This window comes from Neoarius graeffei, chromosome 19 (genome assembly GCF_027579695.1).
Source record: "Neoarius graeffei isolate fNeoGra1 chromosome 19, fNeoGra1.pri, whole genome shotgun sequence".
NCBI classification, from domain to species: Eukaryota; Metazoa; Chordata; class Actinopteri; order Siluriformes; family Ariidae; genus Neoarius; species Neoarius graeffei.
Window position 1 is genome coordinate 67,617,787 of NC_083587.1, and position 11,880 is coordinate 67,629,666.

Sequence of the window (11,880 nt, forward strand, 5' to 3'; positions counted from 1 at the left end):
ATAAAGCTCTTTATTTCAGTCTGATGCACTGAACAGGAAACAGCATAATGGTGTGGTGCTTTATTTAATTAGTTTAGTTATAACTAGCTTAGTTCAAAATCTGAGTGAAATCTGACAATACAGACAAATATGAATGTTTCTCAAACTTCTGCCAAATGAGAATACAGTATACCTTAACCCTTTGGGGGACACTTAGTTTTCAGAGCAGATATCAAACAAATAAATAAGCTTAAACTGATAGAAAGAAAATTTGCTCACCATTTCTGTCCTCTCAAAAACAGCTTTCATTATTTAAGTGCTAGCTAGAGCTACTTTACGAGATGGGCTAAAACACAAAGAAAAAAACTAAGGTCTTACTTGGTCTTACTTAGTTTAGCCCAAAATATAAGTTCTCGAGTTGTACAACATCATCACAGGAAAGATGAACATCCTTGAGACTATTTCACAGTACGCAGCTACATTCTTATAAACTCAATGTGTGTGTCTGACTGAGTCTGACATAACAGAGTTGTAATGTAAGTAACAGTGATATGTTCGAGAACAGGGGAGGAAATGTCTTTAAATCAACAATTAAAAAGACAAAATTACAGTATATAACTAAGTAGAAGAACGTATAATACAGAAAGTCAACTATCCATTCTTATCACTGTTGTGACACGGTTGTGAGCTCTGTGCCCACTTTGCGCTAGTTTGCGGGTGGAAGCATCAAAGAATGCCTTCTGTTTTTCAGAGTGGCAAAACGGTCTAATACTTTGTCATTCAGCTGACTTACTAGGCCATTTTCCCAAGGTTATGTAGTCTTTGCCACCCCATTGTTTGACGCAGCCAGGAGTGCAGCTGACGCGATGCACTGAAGGACCTTTCACAAGAGCAGCTGCTTACAGGCACTGTCAGGGCAACTTGGAGGACTTCCTTCAGAGAGGGAAACATGTCTGAGTTTAGGAGGTTGTGCACAGCTAGCATGTCTTGGGGTGGATATCCAGAATCTGCTTTGCGAGCAAGAAAGCTTCTGGCAACAAGGACCTCCTCTGTTTTCAGGTCTATGCCATAGTGCCTGGCAAGTTCTTCCAAGCTGGATTCATTCAAGAAGTTCTCAGACTTAGGGCTGCATGCCTGGATGCCTTTTAGGAGCCCTGCATCTACACTGGAAAATCTTAGTTCAAGCTCACCAACCATCCTGTCCACACAGGGGAAAAGCAACTCCGTTTTAAAGACCTCTGAACTGACTAACTCAGTGCGAGAACCTACGGTTGTCTCCAACACAAAATCATCCATCTTTTTCTGTCTTTTCTTGGCATGTGGTTCAGGAAGGCTGTGTGTGTGGCACAGACCCTTGGTTCTCTCATACAGTTCTGTGGCAAATGAATCTGTGCGCTTACCCTTGAGTGTTACACACAGCATCCTTTCCAATCAGAGCTTCTGCCAGGTCTAAAGTCTCCTTCTGAAGGAGTTTGTGGAGTCCTTCAGTTATAGACAGTTCAGTTCAGTTGGTCGGGTTCAATGCCCAAACTGATGATCACATCATCAGTTTTTCTTTGGCTAATCAGACACAAGGTACGCCACCACTCTTGCCAGAGCGGTTGGGGGTTAGGTGCCTTGCTCAAGGGCACTTAAGTCAATCCTGCTAGTCTGGGGAATCGAACCAGCAACCTTTTGGTCCCAAAGCTGTTTCTCTAACCATTAGGCCATGACTTAATATATAGACAGAAGTGTCTGAAACATCAGGAGAGCATAGATGGTTGAGAAGAGTGATAGCTTTGCTTTGATACCAACAGCCATGGGAGACCCAGTGACAGAGAGACATTCAAAAATGGCAGGTAAGGTCTGAAGAACTGCATTGATTGACTGCAGCCGGCATGCCCAACGAGTGTTTGAAAGTTGTACAAGCTCAATTGCTGCCAACCCAAGCTTGGACTGAGCATCTTTGGACTTATGGTGATTCACCAGGCAAGTGATAAAAAAAGAATATACACATTCCAACAAATCAAATAGCTCCACAGCCTCCGAAACAGCCCTGCAAGTGTGGCACAACACTAGGTTAAGCTCGTGGGCATAACAGTGTACATAGATAGCTTCAGGTTGGAGCCTTCTAAAACGTGCCTGCACACCTCCTGTGGGTCCACTCACCGTCATAAGTCTGTGCCACACACTTGACATCAGCAAGGCCATTGACCTGGAGCTGCTGCTGCAGCTTGTCTGCAATGGACTGGGCATCAAATGTCATTAATTCTGAAAGTGCTAGGAAACGTTCCTTTACTTCCCCCTCTGACACGTACAGTTAGGTCCATAAATATTTGGACAGAGGCAACATTTTTCTAATTTTGGTTCTGTACATTACCACAATGAATTGTGAACAAAACAATTCAGATGCAGTTGAAGTTCAGACTTTCAGCTTTAATTCAGTGGGTTGAACAAAATGATTGCATAAAAATGTGAGGAACTAAAGCATTTTTTAAACACAATCCCTTCATTTCAGGGGCTCAAAAGTAATTGGACAAATTAAATAATTGTAAATAAAATGTTCATTTCTAATACTTGGTTGAAAACCCTTTGTTGGCAATGACTGCCTGAAGTCTTGAACTCATGGACATCACCAGACGCTGTGTTTCCTCCTTTTTAATGCTCTGCCAGGCCTTTACTGCAGCGGTTTTCAGTTGCTGTTTGTTTGTTGGCCTTTCTGTCTGAAGTTTAGTCTTTAACAAGTGAAATGCTGCTCAATTGGGTTGAGATCAGGTGACTGACTTGGACATTCAAGAATATTCCACTTCTTTGCTTTAATAAACTCCTGGGTTGCTTTGGCTTTATGTTTTGGGTCATTGTCCATCTGTATTATGAAACGCCGACCAATCAGTTTGGCTGGATTTGAGCACACAGTATGTCTCTGAATACCTCAGAATTCATCCGGCTGCTTCTGTCCTGTGTCACATCATCAATAAACACTAGTGACCCAGTGCCACTGGCAGCCATGCATGCCCAAGCCATCACACTGCCTCCGCCGTGTTTTACAGATGATGTGGTATGCTTTGGATCATGAGCTGTAACACGCCTTCGCCATACTTTTTTCTTTCCATCATTCTGGTAGAGGTTGATCTTGGTTTCATCTGTCCAAAGAATGTTCTTCCAGAACTGTGCTGGCTTTTTTAGATGTTTTTTAGCAAAGTCCAATCTAGCCTTTTTATTCTTGAGGCTTATGAGTGTCTTGCACCGTTCAGTGAACCCTCTGTATTTACTTTCATGCAGTCTTCTCTTTATGGTGGATTTGGATATTGATACGCCTACCTCCTGGAGAGTGTTGTTCACTTGGTTGGCTGTTGTGAAGGGGTTTCTCTTCACCATGGAAATTATTCTGTGATCATCCACCACTGTTGTCTTCTGTGAGTGTCCAGGTCTTTTTGCATTGATGAGTTCACCAGTGCTTTCTTTCTTTCTCAGGATGTACCAAACTGTAGATTTTGCCACTCCTAATATTGTAGCAATTTCTCGGATGGATTTTTTCTGTTTTCGCAGCTTAAGGATGGCTTGTTTCACCTGCATGGAGAGCTCCTTTGACCGCATGTTTTCTTCACAGCAAAATCTTCCAAATGCAAGCACCACACCTCAAATCAACTCCAGGCCTTTTATCTGCTTAATTGAGAATGACATAACGAAGGAATTGCCCACACCTGCCCATGAAATAGCCTTTGAGTCAATTGTCCAATTACTTTTGGTCCCTTTAAAAACAAGGTGGCACATGTTAAGGAGCTGAAACTCCTAAACCCTTCATCCAATTTTAATGTGGATACCCTCAAATGAAAGCTGAAAGTCTGGACTTTATGTCCATATCCATTATATAACTATAACTTGAATATGTTTCAGTAAACTGGTAAAAAAAACAAAATTTGTGTCAGTGTCCAAATATATATGGACCTAACTGTATCTAACACAAACAGCCAGCTGCTCTGATTGCCTATCTCTTGCTTCATCTGCCATAATAGAATAAAGTTTGGAATGTTTAATCTCAGACACTATGACTCTGGTCACTTCCTGAGCACAACACTCAATCATCTCATTCTGAGATACTGGTGAGATGTACGTGGCGTTTGATGGAGGATTGTAATTTTGCAGGAATGGATCAAACTTCATCAAAAGCCCCACGCAAGCGAGAAAGTTGCCTCTGTTTGTGCTCGCTTCACTTTCATCATTGCCACGGAAGGGTAGTCCCTGAGGCCCTAACATTGAGGTAACTGCAACAATTCGCTTCAGATAGTCCCTTCTCTCTGCTATCTCATGTGCATTTGCAGACACCATCATCTGTACAACATCTCCCTGTTGGCTAGTTGCCTGATATCCTTTCCATGCAACAACACTGTCCTTATGGGACTGTCATGTCATGCTTATTAAAGACAGAAAGCTTTTTTCCAATTTCTGCAACCACAACTGACCAAAGCATCATGCTTGATGTTTTTGCCAAACACTCTGCATAGGAAGCAGAAAGCAGCATTCAGGTTGACTGAATACTCTAACCAGGTGTGCTTAGCAAACCAGCTGTGGTGAAACGCCCTCTTCTGTGTACCAAAGACGTCTTGTGGATAGCTATTCAGCTTTACCTGTCTGGGCCCTGTGTCTTTATCACCTAAATCACTAAGAGAAGATGCTGCAGCTTCTTGATCCTTTTCTTCCTCTTGGCCTCCTCACTCACCTTCTGTCTCTGTTTCAGTTTCTTCTCTCTCTAGATCTATTTGCTCGACTTCCTCTGAATCTGGAGTCACTTCCTCTCTCTGACTTGAACTTGCCTGATGCTCATTTTCCTCCTCAGCCTCTCCTGCCTCACCCTTCAAGGAGTTCAAAAACAAAATGAACATGATGAAACCCTGAAGTTAAATTAATATCATATCTTCCAAGATTGCTAGATGACGTTGTGGAATGGGGTTAGCCTACCACCAAAATAAATGCATTGGCTTATTATCTGACATGGCAATGTACAGGAGGCCTACAGTAGCCTATGACTGTTCTCATTAAATTAAATTATTATAAAATAATCATTAATTCATTAAATATTTTGTTGTGCAGGCCTACTGTATGTAAGCTGGCCTATCTTTAACATCCAATGAGACTAGTTTAGACTATCGGCTAAGCCTAGACAGGGAATACAAGTCAAGTTGGCCAGAACTGAATATGAAATAAGGGGCTAGTTTATGCCATGCAAGACGGTTAATTCAACAGAAACAGAGGTGCACTAAAGGCGTTGATCAGACAGGAGCAGCTGAGTGGGACGTCGCTTGCCATTTGCTTTTATCCAAGCTTGTTTAAGGCACATAAATATGGGGATTACTTTATTTTCACTCTTATATCATTCAACTGGAGGTGGATAGCCTACTGTGCATTTTTTCTTTTTAATTCGGTGGGTTTTTGATAGCCTGCACATCAGTGCTGATATGGTGACTTCTGACACGCCCACCAAACGAAAGAAAAACTCAGAAGCCTATTGCAAAGGCCAATGCGGTCACAATGTTTTCCTACAGTTTCCATTCTTATGCAACGCGTTGTCATCTTTAACTCGAGGAAAGTGTTGTGGGCTACTACCATATGTTGCAGCCAAATAGGCTACCTCGTTCAATTAGTGGCCTAGATCAAACCGGAGCTAAACTGTCTCAAAATGGCGCATTGGTTGAACTCGGCCCTGTTTTCTCTGTTGACATTTACTGACCTCGATCACGCAGACCTCTCCAGCATCAGCTCCCTTGTCACTCTCCTGTTCCTCACTCACTCTCTTAAAAAATCGTCGTATATCCATCTAGCCAACGAATTGAAAGGACACATTAAATCTTCTCTCGCCATAACTATTGCTACTAATGGCATTTAGTTTTCACTCGCAATAGTTGAAGAACACACCAATACACAGATGGGACAGAATATAGAAAGCTGTCAGGTTTAACTTTTCACGCTAATATTGGCTAACATTTTTCATAAAGTTCAATTTAGCTGCCATAATGTTAAAAGGGACAAGTAGCCTCAACATCACATTTTCTTCCCCTTAGATAAACGTAGGTAACATTAAGCAATTAACAATGACTGACATCAACTTCCAATCTCTTGTTCACTGTATCATTCATTGCGAATTAAGTCCTCTTCTTCTCTTAACAGCTCTGCCAGCCTCAGGAACGCCACGTTACAGCAAGTAGGTCTAATACCATACAGCTCCCGCCTGAACCGCACATGCCCGCCTACCTGGCTATGCTGGGAAACATAACAATAATTTTATTCGTGTCGTAGCTAGAACTTGTAGACATATTATTGTTTGACTCATTTTCTTGCTGGTTTGTGTTATGTGCAAGTCTACACTAATATATATATATATATATATATATATATATATATATATATATATATATATAAACACTGAAAATTATAGGGGGGCTTGGGAACATGGGCATTAAAAACTTTTTGTTTTAATGTTTTCCATTACATAATGACAACTGGCTTAATAGTTTCCATTAAAATTACTGTATGTATACATTGGGAGTTTAGCACAAAGTACACAAGGAATCATTAAAATGATGGGTGTGCTGTTATAGGAAAACAATCAACGACAGAGTGGTGTGATGCAACCAGTTCAAAGTAGCAACTCTTACCACATCACCAGTGATTATTCCCTTATAACAATACACCCGAAATGTTTTATTCCCCTTATACCACAGTAAATTGGTAAATATTACAATCTTTAACTTATTGTGGGAAGCCATGGCCTAAAGGTTAAAGAAGCAGTTTTGGGACCAAAAGGTGGCAGGTTTGATTCCCTAGACCAGCAGAAATGGTTAAAGTGCCCTTGAGCGAAGCAATGAACCCCCAACAGGCTGCTCTGGGTGTGTTGTATGTCCCTCTGGATAAGAGTGCCTGCAATGTATTAAAAAACAAAACAAAACACACACACACATCTTACTTGTTATTCATTCATCAATACATTTAATTTTGTTCTCGTTTACATTAGAGCTTTTACTCCTTCCTTCACCAGCCTGTCTGTTCTCACTGAATGTTACCAAGAAATCCTTTCCCTTCATGGAAAATTTACTGACTGTTCCAAAGCACTGACACTGGAGACTCCTTCTATAAATGTTAAATAAACACACAAAGAAAACTTCACCATATTATCAATAAGGTGTTACTATAGAAACCATAACCTGTTATTTTAGCACGCTCCTTAATATAAACCTGTGATGTGCCGCTGTGCTACTGTCAGAGAATTAATCAACACCTTCTGACCAATCAGAGTCCAGAATCCAACAGACATGGGTGCAGATCCCGGGGGGGGGGATGGACATGACCCCCCCCAATTTCTGAAAAACATGAATTGTCCCCCCCCAATAAAAATCCCCTAAATTATTCAAAATTGTACAAACAAATGTATTTTCCGACAAATGATTCGCTGTGCAGTACTTTTTGAATGATGTGGCGAGCCTCTACGAAGTTGTGATTTATGGTTGCATGGTATGAGTTGCATTCGGGCAAAAAAAAAAAAAAATCACTTTTGTGTCCCCCTCAATCCTGACATCGGATCTGCACCCCGCCAACAGAGTTGTGATGTAATTAAATAATATTGGCTGGCTTCTTTTTTTTTGTAGTCTATCACAGTGTTTCCCAACCTTTCTTGAGCCACAGCATATATTTTACATTTGAAAAATCCCACGGCACACCACCAAACAAAAATATCACAAAAATGTGTGTATGTATGTATATATATATATATATATATATATATATATATATATATATATATAAAAGCCAATCTGGGATGGACATTCCCCAGGAAAATTTTGAAAAATAAGGCCTTACAAACCACTTTTCCTGCAATCTGAGCTGCAGTAGATAAAAAAAAAAATCTGTCGTCTTTTTTATATATTTACATGAAAATATGTTTCAAATCAATAGGAGTATTGTTTGAATTCAAAATAAAATCACATTCTACATTCAAGGGTATGGTTATAATTTATGATCAACAAAAACAACAAACTAAATTCACATTAAACTTAAGTTCTATTAATTATCAAAATGTTCATATATTAACTAAAATTTCTTAGGGTGACTGACCTTTTCTCCCCATGTCCTCATTAGTTGCATATGATTTCTTCAAGAAGTCTTTTGAAATATTTAAGTTTTCAAAACTGTCAGCATTAATTCAGATTTACTGACTTTTGATCATATACATGTTCAATGTATTAAATCAACCGAATGCTAAGTTTATGGGATAATGTCTGTGTACACTTTATACAATTATTTATAGTTCACAGTCACTTCTCATTTTCATTTGATCATTTCAACTTCTTCAGCTTTTTGGCCAAAGACAAGAGCTTGTCAGTCCTCTCTTTTGTAAGAACTGTTATGATTGGCTATCATGCTCTCGCCATCGATGTTTTGGCCAATTACATTGTAGATAACACATATTCTACCGCGAGACTTGGCGAGACTAAAGATGGCGAAAATGTAAACATGTAACATCGTCGTAGGAATGAATTACGCTTGAGTATCATGAAGGAACATACCCCAACCCCCTCAATAAATGAAGAAAAAAAATCTCAACGGATTTGGCATAATATAAAAAGGTTGATTTTTACTCAGAAAAAGCGGAAATCCGCCGAAAAGCGGGAAACTCTCATCCCTGCTATCGCCATCACCATGGACACACCCGAAGCATTACGAATTCTATTGTTTGAATGGCAACAGGTAGATACACAGGTTAATTAGCTACCTGCTGCCATCTATTGGAAGAGTATTTAATTGTTCTGCCGGTCACTATTCATCGCTGGCTTAGATAAACGAAGACAAATTATTTGCAGTAAATAAATAATTTTCGGAACAATTAAGTGAAATTGGATAATGTCCCACGGTACACCTGATGATCTCTCACGGCACACTAATGTGCCGCGGCACAGTGGTTGGGAAACACTGGTCTATCAGATATATTCCAGTCATCTTTGACTCGTTCAGTATCATGCTCGCTGAATGGAATATATCTGGTAGACCATGAAAAAAAGCCAGACAATATTATTATTATTATAATACATACACATTCGTGTGCATGCACAGCAGAAAACTTTCTCACTGGATATTCACATCAGCTCCGACATGTGACGTCATGTTGTCTTGACAACCATGCAATATCATAAACCATATTCAGCGCTCATTCTCCATTGGGTAGAGTGACATAATACGCGTAGGATAAGCGATATGCTAACAATATTGCATGCTATCAAACCAAATGAATGAAACCCGCTAGAAGGGAATAGAACACGTTTTTATTCCATGGAAAAAGTGTCCTGTATGTATAATAATTATTGATATTTGTCTTCATCTAGTTACAGTCCTTTGCAAGTAGGTAAGCTTTTTTTTTTAATGGAAACAGTAAATACACTGGTGTGTGTGTGTGTGTTTTGGTAAAAAATGACATCAAATCACTAAAGCAAACGCACATGAAGAGAATTCACACTCAAAAAAAGTATATTGTTGCAAATGATCACACTGTTGATGTATTCTCTATAATATTTAGTATATTTGGGTGAAAAGCAGCACAACTCTGGAGGCAGCGGTTGTGTTTCTACCTTCTCTTATTATTTATCATCCTCTGGTTTGAGTGTCTCGGGCCGCTGATGGAACCGTGTGGTTAAAACCATGTGGGTTTTTTTTAACTCAACTTTAAATCATTTTAAATCTTTTATTCTTGTTCTTGCCTGCAGATTTGCTATTTTCATTCATTCTCATCTCATTATCTGTAGCCGCTTTATCCTGTTCTACAGGGTCGCAGGCGAGCTGGATCCTATCCCAGCTGACTACGGGTGAAAGGCGGGGTTCACCCTGGACAAGTCGCCAGGTCATCACAGGGCTGACACATAGACACAGACAACCATTCACACTCACATTCACACCTACGCTCAATTTAGAGTCACCAGTTAACCTAACCTGCATGTCTTTGGACTGTGGGGGAAACCGGAGCACCCGGAGGAAACCCACGCGGACACGGGGAGAACATGCAAACTCCACACAGAAAGGCCCTCGCCAGCCACGGGGCTCGAACCCGGACCTTCTTGCTGTGAGGCGACAGCGCTAACCACTACACCACCGTGCCACCCATTTGCTATTTTAATGAACTTTAAATCTAAATTGTAAATCACTTTGGAAATCAATTTTAACTTTTATATTTTTACTTTTTACTCTTTGATTGTAAATCTGTATCCTTTATCATGTTCTCCATTTTATTGCTCTTTAAAGCACTTTGAGTTGCCTGAGTGTATGAAATGTGAGATGCAAATAAAACTTTCTTGCCTTCAAAGTTTAGAGATTTGTCTCAGTTATTGGCGACAGATCCCTGATACTTTTCACCAAGTTTCATGTTCGTACTTCAAGCGCTCTCACACCACCAACACGTCTAATTTGGAGGTGCACTCATGTCTGATTTTCAACCTTGAGGTACCACTGGACTCCTCGGCTCAAGCCGCAACTCATGTCAATTTCCACCATTTTGGATTTTATCAAAAACGCTTAAACTTTTTCACAGGTCACAAATTTTGTCTAATCCTCACCAAATTTGGCACAGACCATCTTCAGACCAAGCCTCACAAAAGTTATTTATTCATGTTCCAATTTGCAAAAGTATTTGTCCGTCATAGTTAAAGCTAGACGGCCTTTCGATTTCATAAACTCGGTGAAATTTAGTTCCGTCTGAAATGTGGTGATTGTGATATCTGTTGATTTCTGTAATATATCATAAAATATCAGGCCATTCTGTGGCTGGGAAGTTATTTAATTTGAGGGGATTAAAGCAAATAATGTGCATGAAATCGCTCGCTTGGCGCAGTCAAGCAGACAGAGGAAGTCCGTGTGCGCATGCGCAGGTTTACCTTCTTCTTCTTTTGGGTTTTACGGCAGCTGGCATCCACAGTGTTGCATTACTGCCATCTACAGGTTTCCCTTTGAGCGTGCACTGACAGTTCCATCATTCTGTCGCTAAACGAACAGCTGATCACACAGAGGTGCTCGCTGAGCGCCCATATTTATTAGTTTGGTCCTGTGTTTCCTTTCCTTCGTATAGAACATAACGTCTTTTCTTCTCGCTTTCTTTCCATTACTGTAGTCGCTCTTTCACGTTCCATTCGCACACTCACGTCCTCCATTTTTCTCTCCTGTTTCAAATTTGTATCCCACAATGCCTTGCGTGAACGGGGAAAGCCCACCACGTGATGTGATCAGAGGTGGAAAAACTGGATTGACAAAGTAAAAGTCCTGCTTAGGTTTTCCTTCTGCCTGTGCTCTCAACACAGGTGATTTCACCAATGAGCTCATCAACCTGGTTTAGGGGATGTGGTAATTAGGATCAGCTGGTTCATTGAATTGGCTGGAGCAAAAATGTGGCAGGGTTTTTACTTTCTGCACCCGGGTTTTTCCACCTCTGGATGTGATGCATGATGTAGTATCTTGAATTGGGTCATGGTGAAGCAGGAAAAATAGCAGAGAATTTAGGGCCACGTGAAGATAAATTAATTAATTCTTCTATTTAAAAAAAAACTAATAAAATTTGAAGTCTGTGATTCGAATTCAGTAGCTTTCGGTCACTAAACAAAAATAATTGGGTGTCGGGAAAATTCTTTTTATGACCTACACTTGAAAAATCTGAGAGGCAGTACAGCTTTAACTCCACCAAACAGGAAGTGAGGTCATATCGCAGCAACGCTTTGATGTATCAAAACCAAACTTGGTACATGGACTTGGGACCCCAGTTTGAAGGGGGGGGGGGGGGATTTCACAACTGCATTGCAATAAGCATAAATGTGCTTTGGATAATAACTGTTGCTGTTTTTGCCTTTAAAAAAATAATCCTTGGGTCTGGTTGTACAACGGGACGCCCCAAGAGGA